The sequence below is a fragment of the Anomaloglossus baeobatrachus genome, chromosome 4 (assembly GCF_048569485.1).
Source record: "Anomaloglossus baeobatrachus isolate aAnoBae1 chromosome 4, aAnoBae1.hap1, whole genome shotgun sequence".
Taxonomy (NCBI): domain Eukaryota; kingdom Metazoa; phylum Chordata; class Amphibia; order Anura; family Aromobatidae; genus Anomaloglossus; species Anomaloglossus baeobatrachus.
This window is the reverse complement of record NC_134356.1, coordinates 700194863-700216438: the sequence shown is the minus strand read 5'-3', so window position 1 is coordinate 700216438 and position 21576 is coordinate 700194863. Positions and strand designations below refer to the sequence as shown.

The 21576-nt window shown below is 53.1% G+C and overlaps 1 long non-coding RNA gene across 1 annotated transcript; it reads right to left on the bottom strand.

The window, feature by feature from the left end:
* Positions 1-20957: 20957 nt before the first annotated feature.
* On the bottom strand, positions 20958-21576 carry LOC142302190 (uncharacterized). Its single transcript, XR_012752947.1, has 3 exons — positions 21495-21576; positions 21325-21418; positions 20958-21255 (listed from the first exon to the last, which is right to left on the bottom strand). It is a non-coding gene; the product is annotated as an uncharacterized LOC142302190 (long non-coding RNA).

The following is a 21576-nucleotide window of genomic DNA, read 5'->3' as shown; positions in this document are numbered from 1 at the left end:
GTCCATCTGTCTGTCATTGGCATCCTTAAGTGAAGCGCCATCCTCCACTGCAACTATGGATCTAGCTGCAAGTTTGGAAATCGGGGGGTCTACTTTTGGACACTGGGTCCAGCGCTTGACCACATCAGGGGGGAAAGGGAAACGTGAATCCTTAGAACGTTTAGAGAAACGCCTTTCTGGATGAGCGTCGTGTTTCTGGATTGATTCTCTGAAGTCAGAGTGATCCAAGAAAGCACTCAATTTACGCTTGGGATAGAGGAAACGAAACTTCTCCTGCTCTGCAGCTGCCTCCTCTGCAGAAGGAGCTGGGGGAGAAATATCCAACAGTCTATTGATGGCTGAGATAAGATCGTTTACCATGGCGTCCCCATCCGGGGTATCCAGATTGAGAGGGGTTCCAGGATAAGACTCCTGATCACTCTCTTCAGACGCATCACAGGGCGACTGATTGCGCTGAGACCCTGAGCAGTGTGATGACGTTGAGGGTCTTTCCCAGCGAGCTCGCTTAGGGTGGCTGGGGCTATCATCTGAGTCACAATACTCAGCCTGGGAAGCCGGGGACCCCCTTGCAGTCTGGACTAATTCCAACTGAGGGGGATTAGAGGACAGAGACCTCGCCGTGTCCATAGACTGAGCCCCAGTCATGGATTGCAAAGTTTCAAGGATTTTTGCCATAGTCACAGACATTCCATCAGCAAAAACTGCAAAGTCTGTCCCTGACACCGGGGCAGGACTTACAAGCGTCTCAGCCTGGGTCACTACCCCTCCGGACTCCGGCTGGCGAAGCAGCACCGGATCTGAGCATTGCACACAATGGGGGTCTTTGGAACCTGCTGGTAGAGTGGCACCACATGCAGCACACGCAGTGTACACAGCCCTAGCCTTGGCAGCCTTGCGTTTTGTGGATGACATGTTGCTGCCTCCTCAGAGCGATCTGGGGTATCCAGCCAGGCAGCGACCTTACAGTGCAAGAAATAAATAAATATATATATCTGGTGACACAGTACACCAATACACACTGAGGCACTAGAGGGGCCAGCTGAAATGCCGCTTACCGCCCGCTTAAGAGCGGGTGTGTGGTCTCCAAAAGCCCCCTAGTCCAGGTCTCCCAGAGCCTTGCGTCCTTCCTCCAGCCAGACTGCATGTAATGGCTGCCGGCGTCCTGGGAGAGGAGGGGGGGCGGGCCCTGGGCGTTCCTGGCTAAGAGCGGGAAGCCTGCTTCCCTCTGTGCCTAGTGAGAGGGCTGGAGCATGTAAATCAGGCTCCAGCCCTCGTCGCTGCTGCGAAACAGCGTCTCTCCCCTACCCTGATTGACAGGGTGGGGGCGGGAACGAAGCGGAGCTAGGCCGCAAAAGCCGGGGACTGGATTTATAAACGCCGCCGCCGTAAAAGCGCGGTCGGCGTGTCCCCGGCGCACCACAAGTCACAGCAGCGCCGCCCGGTCCAGTGGGGGTCGGCGCTGCGTTCCCACAACACAAAGTCCCCCAGTAAACTGTAGGAACACTAACTCCAACGTTACGGTCCCCGGCGCACTACAACACCCAGCCAGCCCGGAGTGTGTCTGTGCCTGCCGGGGACACAGAGTACCTGTATGATGCAGGGCCTTGTCCCTGATTGTACTCCTGCTCCGCATCCATCAGGTTCAACTGGGTCTGTGGATGGAGCCCGGCGTCAGAGCTTAGAGGTCGGCAGGATCCCACTTCCACAGAGCCCTACAAGGGGATGTGGAAGGAAAACAGCATGTGGGGCTCCAGCCCCTGTACCAGCAATAGGTACCTCAACCTTACAACACCATCCACGGGTGAGAAGGGAGCATGCTGGGGGCCCTATATGGGCCCTCTTTTCTTCCATCCGAAATAGTCAGCAGCTACTGCTGACTAAAATCTGTGGAGCTATGCGTGGATGTCTGACCTCCTTCGCACAAAGCTTGAAAACTGGAGAACCCGTGATACCACGGGGGGGTATAGCCAGAAGGGGAGGGGCCTTGCACTTTTTAGTGTAGTGCTTTGTGTGGCCTCCGGAGGGCAGTAGCTATACCCCAATCGTCTGGGTCTCCCAATAGAGCGCTGAAGAAAGAGCCATCCTTTTTTGGCACCACAACCAGATTGGAGGAAAACCGTGTCTTGTTCCTGAAGAGGAACAGGGAGTACCACTCCTTATGCCTGCAGAAGAGCATCGGCTCGGTGGGGAGGTGGGGACGTTCTGAAGAATCGAGTCGGAGGACGAGAACAGAACTCTGTCCAGTGCACGTGGGCACAATGTCCCTCACCCACCGGTCTGTGACCTGTGGCAGCGAAATGTCGCCAAAGGCGAGCGAGTCTGCCATCAACCGCGGATGCGGAGAGATGAGAGAGCTGAGAGTCATGAGGAGACCGCCATGGTAGCGGTTCCTCCGGCTGCCTTCCTTGGGCGTGATTGAGCCCCCGGAAACTGAGCCCCTCTGAGGCTTTTCAGCTCTTCTGGGCGAGGACAATTGGGACCTGCCCGAGCTTGGGAAGGACCGAAACCTCGACTGTCCTTCCAGGACAGCATTAATAGGGTAAGTCGCAATGCAGACATTGCGAGGTTACGGACGCCCCTGCGGCACAAATGTACATATGCTCAAGACCAGCTGTGCAAGAACAGCTGAAAAACTTAGGGTGCCCATACGGCTGTAAATGCCGGAGCAACCGACACGCCGATAGCCTCATAGACAGATTTCAACCAGAGTCCATCTGTCTGGCATCTTTAAGTGAAGTCCCATCTCCACTGCAACTATAGCTCTAGCCGCAAGCCTGGAGATTGGAGAATCCACCTTTGGACCCTGGGTCCCGCGCTTGACCACGTCAGGGGGAAAAGGATAACGTGTATCGTTAATACGTTTGGAGAAAACGCTTATCTGGTAAGCGTGGTGTTCCTGGACTGCTTCTCTGAAGTCAGCGTGGCCAGAAAAATACTCAATATACGTTTGAGCTACTGAAATGGGACTTCTCCTGCTGTGAAGCTGACTCCTCCGCTGGGGGAGCTGAGGGAGAAAGATCCAACATTCCATTGATGGACGCTATAGGATCATTCCTTATGGCGTCACCATCCGGTGTATCCGGATTGAGAGCGTTGTCAGGATCAAAGTCCTGATGAGCTACGTCTGCCTCATCATACAGAGAGCCTCCTGGGACCCCCCCCCGGAGCACCGATTTTATTCCCAATGAGGGTGGCCAGGGAGCAATGATCCAGATTGCCCATGGCCTGTCCGGACTGCAAGTCTCTATCCCATTGCAACTCCATCCCTGTCCTTGGACAGGGTTGACAGGTGGTTCCTTGGCCACGTCTAGTAGAGACCCCGGCTGACCAAGTGCTCCAGGGGAGCATTGCACACAATGGGGTTCAGTGCCGTGGAACAGTATCACATGCAGTAAAAACAGCATCGAAAGCCTGTGTTGCTTATATGCTGCTGCCGACTAGCCATCTAGGACATAGAGCCAATAATGGCGACCGTACAATGCAATGTATAGCATACAAGCATAAAGTACAATGAACACTGCAGCACATGCAATACAAGCAGCATAGAAAGCCTGTGCCTTGGCACCCCTGCTTTTCTGCCGCTGTAGACTAGCCATCTAGGGGAATATACAGTGCAATGTATAGCATACAAGCATAAGTACAAATGAACGCTGCAACCCCTGCAATACAAGCAGCATAGAAAAAACCTGTGCCTCAGCACCCTTGCTTTCCTGCTGCTGTAGTCTAGTCATTCTAGGCGAAAATAGCCCAGACTAGCGACCGTACAGTGCAGTGTATAGCATACAAGCATAAATACACATGAACACTTCAGTACGTGCAATACAAGCAGCATAGAAAGCCTGTGCCTTAGCACCCCTGCTTTCCTGCTGCTGATGTGTCGCCATCTAAGAGGGCATATAGCCAAAGATAGCGATCTATGCAGTGTAAGCATAAAAATACAAATGGACAACTGCGGTATTTAGTGGGGTCAGCACTTCAGGTGCCGCTTACCGCCCGCCTATGAGCGGGTGTGTGGTCGCCCTAGTCCTGTGCCTGGTTGCCCAGAGTCCGATCTCTCAGCTCGGACTGCAGGAATGGCTGCCGGCGTCTTCTCCAGCTCGTGTGAGTAGGGGCGGGCCGTGGGCGTGCCTCCAAGTCAGAGCGGGAAACCGGCGTCCCACAGTGTCCAGTGAGAGGGCTGGAGCATGTAAATAAGGCTCCAGCCCTCGGCGCTGCTGATTGACAGGGTGGGGGCGGGAACGAAGCGGAGCTAGGCCGCAAAAGCCGGGGACTGGATTTATAAGCGCCGCCGCCGTAAAAGCGCGGTCGGCGCTGAGTCCCCGGCGCACTACAAGTCCCAGCCGCGCCGCCGCTCCCGAGCGTCCGGCGCGGTAGTTCCCCATACATGAAGTCACTCAGCTAGGCTGCAGTGACTGTAACCCTTTACTGTCCCCGGCGCACTAGCACACCCAGCAAGTCTGGAGTGTGCTGTGCCTGTGTGTACGGGGACACAGAGTACCTGAATGGTGCAGGGCCTTGTCCCTGAACGGCACTCCCGCTCCACATCCAGCAGGTTCAATGGGTCTGTGGATGGAGCCCGGCCTCAGGGCTTTGGGGCCGGTAAGATCCCACTTCCTCAGAGCCCCTCAGGGGGATGTGGAAGGAAAACAGCATGTGGGCTCCAGCCTCCGTACCCGCAATAGGTACCTCAACCTTACAAACCACAAGTGGGGTGAGAAGGGAGCATGCTGGGGGCCCTATATGGGCCCACTTTTCTTCCATCCGACATAGTCAGCAGCTACTGCTGACTAAACAGTGGAGCTATGCGTGGATGTCTGACCTCCTTCGCACAAAGCAGAAAACTGGTGAGCCAGTGATCCCACTGGGGGTGTATAGCCAGAAGGGGAGGGGCCTTACACTTTTTAGTGTAATGCTTTGTGTGGCCTCCGGAGGCAGTAGCTATACACCCAATCGTCTGGGTCTCCCAATGGAGCGACGAAGAAAACGGCCCTTGGGACAGCAAGTCTGGTCGGTCTGGTAGTGCCCACGGTTGGCCGACCGTGAGATGCCACAGATCCGGATACCACGCCCTCCTTGGCCAGTCTGGGGCGACGAGTATGACGCGGCTGCAGTCGGATCTGATCTTGCGTAGCACCCTGGGCAAGAGTGCCAGAGGTGGAAACACATAAGGGAGCCGGAACTGCGACCAGTCTTGCACTAAGGCGTCTGCCGCCAGAGCTCTGTGATCGCGAGACCGTGCCATGAAGGTTGGGACCTTGTTGTTGTGCCGGGACACCATTAAGTCGACGTCCGGCCTTCCCCAGCGGCGACAGATTTCCTGAAACACGTCCGGGTGAAGGGACCATTCCCCTGCGTCCATGCCCTGGCGACTGAGGAAGTCTGCTTCCCAGTTTTCTACGCCGGGGATGTGAACTGCGGATATGGTGGAGGCCGTGGCTTCCACCCACATCAGAATCCGCCGGACTTCCTGGAAGGCTTGCCGACTGCGTGTCCCCCCTTGGTGGTTGATGTATGCCACCGCTGTGGAGTTGTCCGACTGAATTCGGATCTGCCTTCCTTCCAGCCACTGCTGGAAGGCTAGTAGGGCAAGATACACTGCTCTGATTTCCAGAACATTGATCTGAAGGGTGGACTCCTGCTGGGTCCACGTACCCTGAGCCCTGTGGTGGAGAAGAAGGGAATTTTGTTACTTACCGTAAATTCCTTTTCTTCTAGCTCTTATTGGGAGACCCAGACGATTGGGGTATAGCTACTGCCCTCTGGAGGCCACACAAAGCACTACATTAAAAGTGCAAGGCCCCTCCCCCTCTGGCTATACCCCCCCCGTGGTATCACGGGTTCTCCAGTTTTAGTGCCAAAGCAAGAAGGAGGAAGCCAATAACTGGTTTAAACAAATTAACTCCGAATAACATCGGAGAACTGAAAAACCGTTCAACATGAACAACATGTGTACCCGCAAACAACAAAAAAACATCCCGAAGGACAACAGGGCGGGTGCTGGGTCTCCCAATAAGAGCTAGAAGAAAAGGAATTTACGGTAAGTAACAAAATTCCCTTCTTCTTCAGCGCTCTATTGGGAGACCCAGACGATTGGGACGTCCAAAAGCTGTCCCTGGGTGGGTAAAGAAATACCTCATGTTAGAGCTGCAAAACAGCCCTCCCCTACGGGGGTGTCACTGCCGCCTGCAGGACTCTTCTACCTAAGCTGGCATCCGCCGAAGCATAGGTATGCACCTGATAATGCTTGGTGAAAGTGTGCAGACTGGACCAGGTAGCTGCCTGGCACACCTGTTGAGCCGAAGCCTGGTGACGTAATGCCCAGGACGCACCCACGGCTCTGGTTGAGTGGGCTTTTAGCCCTGAAGGAACCGGAAGCCCCGCAGAACGGTAGGCCTCTAGAATTGGTTCTTTGATCCATCGAGCCAGGGTGGCTTTAGAAGCCTGCAACCCCTTGCGCGGACCAGCGACAAGGACAAAAAGTGCATCGGCACGGCGCATGGGCGCCGTGCGGGAAATGTAGATTCTGAGTGCTCTCACCAGATCTAGCAAACGTAAGTCCTTTTCATACCGGTGAACCGGATGAGGACAAAACGAAGGCAAGGATATATCCTGATTAAGATGAAAAGAGGATACGACTTTAGGGAGAAACTCCGGAATAGGGCGCAGCACTACCTTGTCCTGGTGGAACACCAGGAAGGGAGCCTTGGATGACAGAGCTGCCAGCTCAGACACTCGCCGAAGCGATGTGATCGCAACAAGAAACGCCACTTTCTGTGACAGCCGAGAAAAGGAAACTTCCTTCAGAGGCTCGAAGGGCGGCTTCTGGAGAGCAACTAGTACCCTGTTCAGATCCCATGGATCTAACGGCCGCTTGTACGGGGGCACAATATGACAGACCCCCTGCAGGAACGTGCGCACCTTAGAAAGACGTGCTAGACGCTTCTGAAAAAACACGGATAGTGCCGAAACTTGCCCTTTAAGGGAGCTGAGCGACAAGCCCTTTTCTAACCCCGATTGCAGGAAGGAAAGAAACTAGGGCAATGCAAATGGCCAGGGAGACACTCCCTGAGCAGAGCACCAGGATAAGAAAATCTTCCACGTTCTGTGGTAGATCTTAGCCGAATTCGACTTTCTAGCTTGTCTCATTGTGGCAACGACTCCTTGAGATAATCCTGCAGATGCTAGGATCCAGGACTCAATGGCCACACAGTCAGGTTCAGGGCCGCAGAATTCTGATGGAAAAACGGCCCTTGGGACAGTAAGTCTGGTCGGTCTGGCAGTGACCACGGTCGACCGATCGTGAGATGCCACAGATCCGGATACCACGACCTCCTCGGCCAGTCTGGAGCGACGAGTATGATGCGGCTGCACTCGGATCTGATCTTGCGTAGCACTCTGGGCAAGAGCGCCAGAGGCGGAAACACGTATGGGAGCTGAAACTGCGACCAATCTTGAACCAAGGCGTCTGCCGCCAGAGCTCTTTGATCGCGCGACCTCGCCATGAATGCCGGGACCTTGTTGTTGTGCCGGGATGCCATTAGGTCGACGTCCGGCACTCCCCAGCGGCGACAGATTTCCTGAAACACGTCCGGGTGAAGGGACCATCCCCCTGCGTCCATGCCCTGGCGACTGAGGAAGTCTGCTTCCCAGTTTTCTACGCCTGGGATGTGAACCGCGGATATGGTGGATGCTCTGTCCTCCACCCACATTAGAATGCGCCGGACTTCTTGGAAGGCTTGCCGACTGCGCGTCCCTCCTTGGTGGTTGATGTATGCCACCGCTGTGGAGTTGTCCGATTGGATTCGGATCTGCTTTCCTTCCAGCCACTGTTGGAAGGCCAGTAGAGCAAGATACACTGCTCTGATCTCCAGAACATTGATCTGAAGGGTGGACTCCTGCGGTGTCCACGTCCCCTGAGCCCTGTGGTGGAGAAATACTGCTCCCCACCCTGACAGACTCGCATCTGTCGTGACTACTGCCCAGGATGGGGGCAGGAAGGATCTTCCCTGAGACAATGAGGTGGGAAGGAGCCACCATTGTAGGGAGTCCTTGGCCGTCTGGGAAAGCGAGACTTTCCTGTCCAGGGACGTTGACTTCCCGTCCCATTGGCGGAGAATGTCCCATTGAAGTGGGCGCAGATGAAACTGCGCAAAGGGAACTGCTTCCATGGCTGCCACCATCTTCCCTAGGAAATGCATGAGGCGCCGCAAGGGATGCAACTGGCCCTGCAGAAGAGATTGCACCCCTGTCTGTAGTGACCGCTGCTTGTTCAGCGGAAGCTTCACTATCGCTGCTAGAGTATGAAACTCCATGCCAAGATACGTTAGTGACTGAGTCGGTGATAGGATCGACTTTGGAAAGTTGATGATCCATCCGAAAGACTGTAGGGTCTCCAGCGTAGCATTCAGGCTGTGCTGACATGCCTCTTGAGAGGGAGCTTTGACCAATAAATCGTCTAGGTAAGGGATCACCGAGTGTCCCTGAGAGTGCAAGACTGCTACCACCGCCGCCATGACCTTGGTGAAGACCCGTGGGGCTGTTGCCAGACCAAATGGCAGAGCTACGAACTGAAAATGGTCGTCTCCTATCACAAAACGTAGAAAACGTTGATGTTCTGTAGCAATTGGCACGTGGAGATAAGCATCTTTGATGTCTATTGAGGCAAGGAAGTCTCCTCTGGACATTGAGGCAATGACAGAACGCAGGGTTTCCATCCGGAACTTCCTGGCGTGCACATGTTTGTTGAGCCGTTTTAGGTCCAGAACAGGACGGAACGAGCCGTCCTTTTTTGGAACCACAAAGAGATTGGAGTAAAACCCTTGCCCTTGTTCCTGAGGAGGGACTGGGATCACCACTCCTTCCGCTCTTAGGGAGCCCACCGCCTGCAGCAGAGCATCTGCTCGGTCTGGATGTGGGGAGGTTCTGAAGAACCGAGCTGGAGGACGAGAATTGAACTCGATTCTGTACCCGCGAGACAAAATGTCCGTCACCCACCGGTCTTCGACCTGTGACATCCAAATGCCGGAAAAGCGGGAGAGCCTGCCCCCGACCGGCGATGCGGAGGGAGGGGGCTGGAGGTCATGCGGTAGCCGCTTTGGAGCGGTACCTCCATTTGCTTTCTTGGGGCGCGTGTGAGCCCGCCACGAATCTGAGTTTCTTTGCGTCCTCTGAGTCCCTTTGTACGAGGTAAATGGTGTCTTGCCCGAACCTCGAAAGGACTGAAACCTCTGCTGCCACTTTTTCTGCTGAGGTTTGGTTGTTCTGGGTTGTGGTAAAGAGGAGTCTTTACCCTTGGACTGCTTAATGATATCAGCCAATGGCTCGCCAAACAGTCTATCTTTAGATAAAGGCAAACTGGTTAAACATTTTTTGGAACCAGCATCTGCTTTCCAGTCCTTTAACCACAAGGCTCTGCGCAAAACTACCGAATTGGCGGACGCCATTGAGGTGCGACTGGTAGATTCTAGGACCGCATTGATAGCGTAAGACGCAAACGCCGACATCTGCGTGGTAAGGTGCGCCACTTGCGGCACTGCTGGATGTATGATAGCATCCACTTTTGCTAAGCCAGCTGAAATAGCCTGGAGTGCCCATACGGCTGCGAATGCCGGAGCAAACGACGCGCCGATAGCTTCATAGACAGATTTTAACCAAAGGTCCATCTGTCTGTCATTGGCATCTTTAAGTGAAGCGCCATCCTCCACTGCAACTATGGACCTAGCTGCGAGTTTGGAAATCGGGGGGTCTACCTTTGGACCCTGTGTCCAGCGCTTGACCACCTCAGGGGGGAAAGGGAAACGCGTATCTTTAGATCGTTTAGAGAAACGCCTTTCTGGGTGAGCGTCGTGCTTCTGGATTGATTCTCTGAAGTCAGCGTGATCCAACAAAGCACTCAATTTACGCTTGGGATAAAGGAAACGAAACTTCTCCTGCTCCGCAGCCGCCTCTTCTGCTGAAGGGGCTGGGGGAGAAATATCCAACAGCCTATTGATGGCTGAGATAAGGTCGTTTACCATGGCATCCCCATCAGGGGTATCCAGGTTGAGAGGGGTTCCAGGAATGGATTCCTGATCACTCTCATCAGACACATCACAGGGAGACTGATTGCGCTGAGACCCTGAGCAGTGTGATGACGTCGAGGGTCTTTCCCAGCGAGCTCGCTTAGGGTGGCTGGGGCTATCATCTGACTCATAATCCTCGGCCTGCTGGTAGATTAGCCCCACATGCAGCACACGCAGTATACACAGCCCTAGCCTTGGCAGCCTTGCGTTTTGAGGATGGCATGTTGTTGCTTCCACAGAGTGATCTGGGAGATGCAGCCAGAAGCGACCTTACAGTGCAAGAAATACAATATCTCTATATCCTACACAGTACACCAATACACCGTGAGGCACTAGAGGGACCAGCACAGAAAAAACGCTTACCGCCCGCTTAAAAAGCGGGTGTGTGGTCGCCAGATAGCCCCTAGTCCAGGTCTCCCAGAGCCTTGCGTCCTTCCTCCAGCCAGACTGCATGTAATGGCTGCCGGCATCCTGAGAGAGAAGGGGGGCGGGCCCTGGGCGTTCCTGGCTAAGAGCGGGAAGCCTGCTTCCCTCTGTGCCTAGTGTGAGGGCTGGAGCATGTAAATCAGGCTCCAGCCCTCGTCGCTGCTAGCGAACAGCGTCTCTCCCCTACCCTGAATGACAGGGTGGGGGCGGGAACGAATCGGAGCTGCCGGCGTCCTAGGCCCAAAAAGCCGGGGACTCAATTTATAACCGCCGCCGCCGTAAAAGCGCGGACGGCGGATCCCCGGCGCACCACAAGTCACAGCAGCGCCGCCCGGTCCAGAGGGGGTCGGCGTTGCGTTCCCATACACAAACAATCCCCCAGTAATCTGTAGGGACACTAGCTCCAACGTTGCGGTCCCCGGCGCACTACAACACCCAGCCAGCCCGGAGTGTGTCTGTGCCTGCCGGGGACACAGAGTACCTGTATGATGCAGGGCCTGTCCCTGATCGTACTCCTGCTCCGTCTCCATCAGGTTCTAATGGGTCTGTGGATGGAGCCCGGCGTCAGAGCTGAGAGGCCGGCAGGATCCCACTTCCACAGAGCCCTACCAGGGGATGTGGAAGGAAAACAGCATGTCAGGCTCCAGCCCTGTACCAGCAATAGGTACCTCAACCTTACAACACCATCCAGGGGTGAGAAGGGAGCATGCTGGGGACACTATATGTGTCCTCTTTTCTTCCATCCGAAATAGTCAGCAGCTACTGCTGACTAAAATCTGTGGAGCTATGCATGGAATGTCTGACCTCCTTCGCACACAAAGCTAAAACTGGAGAACCCGTGATACCACGGGGGGGGTATAGCCAGAGGGGGAGGGGCCTTGCACTTTTAATGTAGTGCTTTGTGTGGCCTCCAGAGGGCAGTAGCTATACCCCAATCGTCTGGGTCTCCCAATAGAGCGCTGAAGAAAAACTGCTCCCCACCCTGACAGACTCGCGTCTGTCGTGACCACCGCCCAGGATGGTGGTAGGAAGGATCTTCCCTGTGATAATGAGGTGGGAAGAAGCCACCACTGCAGAGAGTCCTTGGCCGTCTGGGAAAGGGAGACTTTCCTGTCCAGGGATGTTGACTTCCCGTCCCATTGGCGGAGAATGTCCCATTGAAGTGGGCGCAGATGAAACTGCGCAAACGGAACCGCCTCCATTGCCGCCACCATCTTCCCCAGGAAGTGCATGAGGCGTCTTAAGGAGTGCGACTGACTTTGAAGGAGAGCCTGCACCCCAGTCTGTAGTGACCGCTGCTTGTCCAGCGGAAGTTTCACTATCGCTGAGAGAGTATGAAACTCCATGCAAAGATACGTCAGTGATTGGGTCGGTAACAGATTTGACAACAGAGTTGGCATGCCTCCTGAGAGGGTGCCTTGACAAGTAGATCGTCCAAGTAAGGGATCACAGAGTGTCCCTGAGAGTGCAAGACTGCTACCACTGCCGCCATGACCTTGGTGAACACCCGTGGGGCTGTCGCCAGACCAAATGGCAGAGCTACGAACTGAAGATGGTCGTCTCCTATCACGAAGCGTAGAAAGCGTTGGTGCTCTGTAGCAATCGGCACGTGGAGATAAGCATCTTTGATGTCTATTGATGCTAGGAAATCTCCTTGAGACATTGAGGCAATGACTGAGCGGAGGGATTCCATCCGGAACCGCCTGGCGTTCACATGCTTGTTGAGCAGTTTTAGGTCCAGAACAGGACGGAATGAGCCGTCCTTTTTTGGCACCACAAAGAGATTGGAGTAAAAACCTTGACCTTGTTCCCGAAGAGGAACAGGGACCACCACTCCTTCTGCTCTTAGAGAATGCACCGCCTGCAGAAGGGCATCTGCTCGGTCGGGATGTGGGGAAGTTCTGAAGAACCGAGGCGGAGGACGAGAACTGAACTCTATCCTGTACCCGTGAGACAAAATGTCTGTTACCCACCGGTCTTTGACCTGTGGCAGCCAAATGTCGCAAAAGCGGGAGAGCCTGCCACCGACCGAGGATGCGGAGGGAGGCGGCCGAAAGTCATGAGGCAGCCGCTTTGGAAGCGGTACCTCCGGCTGCTTTCTTGGGGCGTGAGTGAGCCCGCCAGGAATCAGAGCTCCTTTGCTCTTTCTGAGTCCCTTTGGACGAGGCAAACTGGGGCTTGCCCGAGCCTCGAAAGGACCGAAACTTTGACTGCCACTTCCTCTGTTGAGGTTTGCTTGATCTGGGCTGGGGTAAGGAAGAGTCCTTACCTTTGGACTGTTTAATGATTTCCGCCAATTGCTCACCAAACAGTCTGTCTCCAGATAGTGGCAAGCTGGTTAAACATTTTTTAGAAGCAGAATCTGCTTTCCATTCCTTTAACCACAAGGCTCTGCGCAAAACTACAGAGTTGGCGGAAGCCATTGCGGTACGGCTCGTAGAGTCCAGTACCGCATTAATAGCGTAGGTCGCAAACGCAGACATTTGCGTAGTTAAGGACGCCACTTGCGGCACTGCTGGACGTATGAAAGAGTCCACCTGTGCCAAACCGGCTGAAATAGCTTGGAGCGCCCACACGGCCGCGAATGCTGGAGCAAACGACGCGCCAATAGCTTCATAGACAGATTTCAACCAAAAGGTCCATCTGTCTGTCATTGGCATCTTTAAGTGAAGCCCCATCCTCCACTGCAACTATGGATCTAGCTGCAAGCCTGGATATTGGAGGGTCCACTTTTGGACACTGGGTCCAGCGTTTGACCACGTCAGGGGGAAAGGGATAACGTGTATCCTTAAGACGTTTGGAAAAACGCTTGTCCGGATAAGCATGGTGTTTCTGGATTGATGCTCTGAAGTCAGAGTGGTCCAGAAAGGTGCTCAATTTACGCTTGGGATACAGGAAATGGAATTTCTCCTGCTGGGCAGCTGCCTCCTCTGCTGAAGGGGCTGGGGGAGAAATATCCAACAGCCTATTGATGGCCGCTATAAGGTCATTTACCATGGCGTCACCATCTGGCGTATCCAAATTGAGTGCGGTGTCAGGGCTAGACTCCTGATCACCCACCTCTGTCTCATCATATAGAGACCCTTCTCGCTGAGACCCTGACCCGCGTGATGACGTGGAGGGTCTCTCCCAGCGAGCTCGCTTAGGCGGCCTGGGACTGTCATCGGAGTCAGAGCCCTCAGCCAGTGATGCCTGAGACCCCCGTGAAGTACGGATTAGTTCCAACTGAGGGGGACCGGGGAACATAGGGACAGTAGTGTCCATGGTCTGAGCAACTGGCCTGGACTGCAAGGTCTCCAGGATTTTTGTCATAGTCACAGACATTTTATCAGCAAAGACTGCAAATTCTGTCCCCGTCACCGGGGCAGGGTTCACAGGCGACTCTGCCTGGGCTACTACCACCCTAGGCTCTGGCTGACGAAGTGCCACTGGAACTGAACATTGCACACAATGAGAGTCGTTGGAGCCTGCTGGTAGATTAGCCCCACATGCTGCACAAGCAGTGTATACAGCCCGTGCCTTGGCACCCTTGCGTTTTGTGGATGACATGTTGTTGTCTTCCCAGAGCAATATAGGGTATACAGCCAAGAAGCGACCGTACAGTGCAGTATATATCTAAAGATATCTGGTACAGGAAAAAGTACACCAATACACACTGTGGCACAAGAGGGGCCAGCACTAAAGTGCTGCTTACCGCCCGCTAAACGCGGGTGTGTGGTCCAGAAATCCCTAGTCTTGGGTCTCCCAGAGCCTGTGTCCGTCCTCCAGCCAGAACTGCATGCAGGAATGGCTGCCGGTGTCCTGTGGAGGGGGGGGCAGGCCCTGGGCGTGCTCAGACCAAAAGCGGGAAACCTGCGTCCCACTGTGCCTAGTGAGAGGGCTGGAGTATGTAAATAAGGCTCCAGCCCTCGGCGCTGACGATTGCACAACGCCTGTCCCCTTCCCTGATTGACAGGGAGGGGGCGGGAACGAAGCGGAGCTAGGCCGCAAAAGCCGGGGACTAAATTTATAAGCGCCGCCGCCGTAAAAGCGCGGTCGGCGCTAAGTCTCCGGCGCACTACAAGTCCCAGCCGCGCCGCCGCTCCGAGAGTGGCCGGCGCGATAGTTCCCATTACATGAAGTCACACAGCTAAGCTGCTGTGACTCAAACCCCAGCGTTACTGTCCCCGGCGCACTAACACACCCAGCAAGTCTGGTGTGTGCGTGCCTGTCTGTACGGGGACACAGAGTACCTGAAAGTTGCAGGGCCTTGTCCCTGAATGGTACACAGCTCCTTATCCATCAGGTTCAACTGGGTCTGTGGATGGAGCCCGGCCTCAGGGCTTGGGGGCCGGTAAGATCCCACTTCCACAGAGCCCCTCAGGGGGATGGGGAAGGAAAGCAGCATGTGGGCTCCAGCCTCCGTACCCGCAATGGGTACCTCAACCTTACGAACCACAAGTGGGGTAAGAAGGGAGCATGCTGGGGGCCGTATATGGGCCCTCTTTTCTTCCATCCGACATAGTCAGCAGCTACTGCTGACTAAACAGTGGAGCTATGCGTGGATGTCTGACCTCCTTCGCACAAAGCAGAAAAACTGGTGAGCCAGTGATCCCACTGGGGGTGTATAGCCAGAAGGGGAGGGGCCTTACACTTTTTAGTGTAATTGCTTTGTGTGGCCTCCGGAGGCAGTGCTATACACCCCAATCGTCTGGGTCTCCCAATGGAGCGCCGAAGAAAGGATAACGTGTATCCTTAAGGCGTTTAGAAAAACGCTTGTCCGGATAAGTATTGTGTTTCTGGATGGATTCTCTGAAGTCAGAGTGGTCCAGAAAAGTACTCAATTTACGCTTGGGATACAGGAAATGGAATTTCTCCTGCTGTGCAGCTGCCTCCTCTGCAGAAGGGGCTGGGGGAGAAATATCCAACAGCCTATTGATGGCCGCTATAAGGTCATTTACCATGGCGTCACCATCTGGCGTATCCAAATTGAGTGCGGCGTCAGGACAAGACTCCTGATCACCCACCTCTGAACCATCATATAGGGACCCTTCTCGCTGAGACCCTGATCCGCGTGATGACGTGGAGGGTCTCTCCCAGCGAGCTTAGGCGGACTGGGACTGTCATCGGAGTCAGAGCCCTCAGCCTGTGATGCCTGGGACCCCCTTGAAGTACGGATTAGTTCCAACTGAGGGGGACCGGGGAACATAGACACAGCAGTGTCTATGGTCTGAGCAACTGGCCTGGACTGCAAGGTCTCCAGGATTTTTGTCATAGTCACAGACATTTTATCAGCAAAAACTGCAAAGTCTGTCCCCGTCACCGGGGCAGGGTTCACAGGCGTCTCTGCCTGGGCTACCACCACAATAGGCTCTGGCTGACGAAGTGCCACTGGGACTGAACATTGCACACAATGAGAGTCGTTGGAGCCTGCTGGTAGATTAGCCCCACATGCTGCACAAGCAGTGTATACAGCCCGTGCCTTGGCACCCTTGCGTTTTGCGGATGACATGCTGTTGTCTCCTCAAAGCAATATAGGGTGTACAGCCAAGAAGCGACCTTACAGTGCAGTATATAAATATATCTGGTACAGCGAAAAATATAACACTGTGGCACTAGTGGGGCCGCACGTATGTGCTGCTTACCGCCCGCTTAGCGCGGGTGTGTGGTCGCCAGAAACCCCTAGCCTGGGTCCCCCAGAGCCTGCGTCCGTTCTCCAGCCAGACTGCATGTGTATAATGGCTGCCGGCGTCCTGGGGAGCTGCAAGCCTGGGGGCGGGCCTAGGGCGTGCACAGAGAAAAAGCGCGAAGCCTGTGTCCTACTGTGCTCAGTGAGAGGGCTGGAGCATGTAAATCGTGCTCCAGCCCTCGGCGCTGCCGATTGAACAACGTCTCTCCCCTACCCTGATTGACAGGGTGGGGGGCGTTAACGAAGCGGAGCTAGGCCGCAGAAGACCGGGGACTAAAGTTAGAAGCGCCGCCGCCGTAAAAGCGCGGTCGGCGCATCCCCGGCGCACTACAAGTCGCAGCTGCGCCGCCGCTCCAGGGGCGGTCGGCGCGGCGATCCACACACATAAAGTCCCCCAGTAATCTGCGGGGACTATAAGCCCAGCGCACAGCGCTACAGTCCCCGGCGCACTAGCACACCCAGCAAGCCTGGGGTGTGCGTGGCCTGCCATACGGGGACACAGAGTACCTGAAAGTTGCAGGGCCTTGTCCCTGAACGGCACTCCCGCTCCACATCCAGCAGGTTCTATGGGTCTGTGGATGGAGCCCGGCCTCAGGGCTTGGTGGCCGGTAAGATCCCACTTCCTCAGAGCCCCTCAGGGGGATGGGGAAGGAAAACAGCATGTGGGCTCCAGCCTCCGTACCCGCAATGGGTACCTCAACCTTACAAACCACAAGTGGGGTAAGAAGGGAGCATGCTGGGGGCCCTATATGGGCCCTCTTTTCTTCCATCCGATATAGTCAGCAGCTACTGCTGACTAAACAGTGGAGCTATGCGTGGATGTCTGACCTCCTTCGCACAAAGCAGAAAACTGGTGAGCCAGTGATCCCACTGGGGGTGTATAGCCAGAAGGGGAGGGGCCTTACACTTTTTAGTGTAATTGCTTTGTGTGGCCTCCGAAGGCAGTGCTATACACCCAATCGTCTGGGTCTCCCAATGGAGCGCCGAAGAAAATAAAATTATAAAGTATCCAAAAAATACAAAGCTGTGACTGGCTGGGGGTATAGTATATGATCCAAGCATCATACCTGTATATCAGAATCAATGTTAATGGGCTGCAATAATGGTCAGTGCAGAATCCATAGAGCTTATAGTAAGTAACCTTAGGTTTATTCAGGCTGGCAGTCTGATAAAAGGAGAGAATCGCCAGGGGTATGATACTGTAAAGCAGAGGGGATAATGGGATGGAAAGGTGAAGACTGGAACAGCGGATCGCTGCACCGCCTCTACGGGGCACTTACCAATTCCTGCGTGTGGGCGCCGGCCATGTGCGTCTCGCAGTGGACATATGCAGCTGCGTGTGGAGTCATAACCGGGATGGTGAATCGGAAGTGGACAGGTGGCATGCAATATGACGTGTGCGCTCCTCCTCTCCACTTCCTGACTCTCACAGATCGCATAGGTGTGTCACTGGCACGGGTCACTTCATGCGATTCACATATATTCTTCCCCAGAATAATTGATACCACTTTTTCCACTTATTTCAGAAGAAAAACAAAAAATTATTTTCTTCCTCTGGCATATTTACTTGTGTGTACTCTCTATTGAATATATGCGCTGTTTAAACACATTTTGTTCTAGGTTAGTTGGTGCTTTTATGTTTATATTTAGATAGTCCGGTCAGATGAGGACCGAGCAGGTCGAAACGTCGTGACTTGTATAGACTCAATTCTTTCAATCTACACCAAAAATATAAAAAAAAAATTTTGACTGCAAGCGTTGAGATGAGACTACAATGGGTCTCGTAAGGTCTGACTGCCGTGTCCAAATTATATTGTCATGTGTGCACACGAGAAAGGATAACAGACTTAAATCGATTATGAACCTTCTCGCCATGACTGACGCCAGGGAGATTCTGATTGTCTTTACGGTGACACTTTTTATAGCTTTAGAGAAGTGAAGGGTGTAGACAAAATATAGTCTAATCAAGTATCGCAGGCTGGACTCAAGACGTATAGGAATTTGCATAGTGTCTGCTGGATTGGTCAGTCCGAACTTTAGGAATTCTCCTTTGTTCATCGTCTTGGGTGTAGACAGGAGGTGGCAGCCATCTTTAAATTACATATGCTGGTATATACTGCTTTAAGGAAAATCACTAAATATGCTATATATATTTTATATATATATATATATATATATATATATATATATATATATATATATATATATATATATACATATACATACATACACACACATATACACACACACACACACACGTATTTTACACACGTTAGTAAGAAACAAAAGCATTCATAAATGTGTGTTAGGTTACATTAAACTATATATTTGAGTCTATGAAGTGGCTGAATTACGGTAAGTATTTTTGGTTACTTAATTCTTATACTCAACACAAGGACTTTGTCTTTTCTTCATGATTTGGGGTAGTGTGCCGGAGTTCTCCTAGTGTCTATAGGTAAGCGGGGTGCAGGTGTTCTTGGGGCTTAGTCTGGATACTACAGGACAAGGTAGTAACTCTCTACAACCAAATATCGAGAGCGATCACGTCGCCCGTTTAGGTCCCTCAGGCGGGCCATGTGTTTCCTGGGGTCACTAACTTCATGTATCCCGGCAGTTCCCTGGGCTCCGATGCATGGCAGAGAATTGCAGTGGAATATTCTGGAAAGCGAAGTGACTCTGAAGGGACGATTATCAGCAGAACTGAAGCTAGACCTATCAACGATTCAATCCCTCTTTTGGTGGAAAAACACAGGAATACTGTGAAGGCGGGAGTAGCCTGGAAGAATTCAGTTTCAAAGGTTCTTACTACAGATGTGAGCCCCAGCAGCTGCATGGGGGGGATATTTGTAGGAACATCTAGTTCAAGGGGAGTGGTCGGAGAGGGAGAAACCGGCCTCCTCAAACCTGAAGGAACGGATGGCAGTAGAGCTCGCAATATTTGGCTTTCTACCCTTTCTAGTACGGTGCCATGGCCAAATTCTCTCGGGCAATTCAGTAAGGGTGGTCTACATCAACCATCAAAGGGGAACTCATTCCAGGGCCCTGTTAGACACAACCGTCCATATATTTCAACTGGTAAAGGAACCCCTGCAGTCACTGATAGCCCTACAGGAGAAAATTACAAAGCGGATTTCCTGAGCCGTAATGGGCTAAATCAGAGGGAATGGGTTTGGAGTCAATCTGTGTTTATCCAACTAGTGGACCTGTGAGGTCAACCAGTAATAGACCTGTTCGCGAATAAGCAGAACCTGAGGGTAAAAACATTCTGTTCTCTAATCCCCATAGAGAAGCCCCACGTAGTGGACTCCTTCCTGGTCAGATGGACGTCAGCCTGGCATACGCCTTCCTTCCAGCTGTCCTGAGGAAGATCAGGGAAGATCGAGCGAGGGTCATCCTGATAGCTCCCTTTGGCCCAAAAGATCTTTGTTTTCTTGGCTACGGAGGATGTCCATCTCCGACATCCCGGACTTTCTCTGACAGGGACCAGTCAGACATCCTTGAGTCTCCAACCTTCATCTAACGGCATGGAATTTGAGAGGTTATTGGGAGAGAGTAAAGGTTTTTCCCCTACTCTGCTCTCAACACTACTCCAGAGTACGAAACCAGTAACCACCAATATCTGTTCTGGAATCTAGCGATATCCAGGCTCTGTTGGCAGATCCTCCCTTCACCCAGATTTTAGATCAGATCGCGTTGAGTTCAGATGTGACATATCTCCATCACACAGAATCCAAATTCCATAGGTCTCAGGAGGTGGTTCTTCCGTCCTTGTGCAGTAGCCCCGGTAATCGGAAGATGAAGTTACATACCCTAGATGTTCGGAGATGCCTGATGAAATACCTAGAGGCCACAGAGTCTTGGAGATTAGATTGGTCTTTGTTACCTTTCAGTGCCAGGGAAAGGGACATAGGGCATTAAATCTATACAAGCGACATGGATTAGGGTGGCCATTAGTTTAGCCTACACATCTGGAGGAAGGTCGCCCCCGGAAGGCCTGAACTCTCATTCCACATGAGCTCTGGCGACCTCCTGGGCGGAGAAGTCCAATATCTCCATTGAGCACATTTGTAAGGCGGCACACATGGTCTTCGCCCTCCTCTACCCGCTATAAAGACTACTGGCTAGATCTATCGTCCTCTTATGATCTCACTTTTGGTAGAAGGGTTCTACAGCTGTGGTCCCTCCCTAGCTGAGGTCTCTGTAATTCTCTCTCTGTGGTGCTGTCATGGGTGGTAGGAAAAAATCCGTAATTACTCACCGGTAATGTTTTATCAGAACCCATGACAGCACCTGCATATGTGTTTCTAAAAAAAGAAATACACACGTGAAGACACAGCCCTGTTCTCTGTCTGTCAGGGGTTAATGTTCTTAATTTGGCCAGACATGGGTCCCTTTAGTGTGGTAACTCGCGTTTGTTAAGTCATTGTTTTCTGCCGGGACTCATCGGAGCGTTCCATTGCCTGAGGTTGTGTATTACCCTCTCAGCCTCTCTGTCTACGTCACTCAGAAGAGAATTATACAGGAGAATTAACTATGCGGATTGAAATGCCACCCAATCAGAGCACAGCCTGACTCCACCAATCCGGTGAGACCACAATACCCTGGGATGAGTGCCTGGGAGATATAGAAAGGCACTGTTGGAGTCACCAGGGTGTTCTTTTGCTACATGGCTGCAATCTAGGGAATTTGATCCCAGTTGTAAGTCCATTACCCGGCCTAGGCACTTATTTTCTTCTTACCTCCCATGATGCATTGCAGCCGCACATATAAAGGATGGATATAATCAGACCTCACACGGCAGCGATAGTTACAGGTTTATTATAAAATATAACACACTGTTCACAATCGCCGCATCCTCTCCCCCCCATCAGGGGGGACGTTTATGTAACTGAACCAACGTCACATGACGTCCCGAAAAACTACAAAAATAAAAACTTAACGAGAGGTGGAAGCGGTGGGAATACCTGAAGGGAAGGGGGAGCTGACAGGAGGAGCAATGGAGGGACATCAGACAAATGCAGGATCTAAAAGAAATCAACGTCATCCGGAGCGTCCAGGTCTCGGTACTCAATGATTGAGCGGGGGTCTCCTCTCATCAGCCTGTGGGGGAAGGGTGGTCAGTACCGAGCGCGGGAAGGAGAGGGCATCAGTGGACAGGTCATTACTCACCGATTTCGGGGTTTGCCCGGGTAGACGCCCCCCTGACCCCTGAATGCATCATATCCTCGTCCTACGCCATAAGGATTGGGAGGGAACTGCGGCGCTGCCGGAGAAGAGGCCGACAATTACATAGATAAAAACGACAGGAAGAGCCGCCAGAGTAACAAAGCCGAACCTACCTCCATAACCCAGGACGGGCGGGCGAGGCTGACCGTACGGCAGAAGAGCCTGTGGGCCCTGTGAGGGTATAGGAGCCCCGGG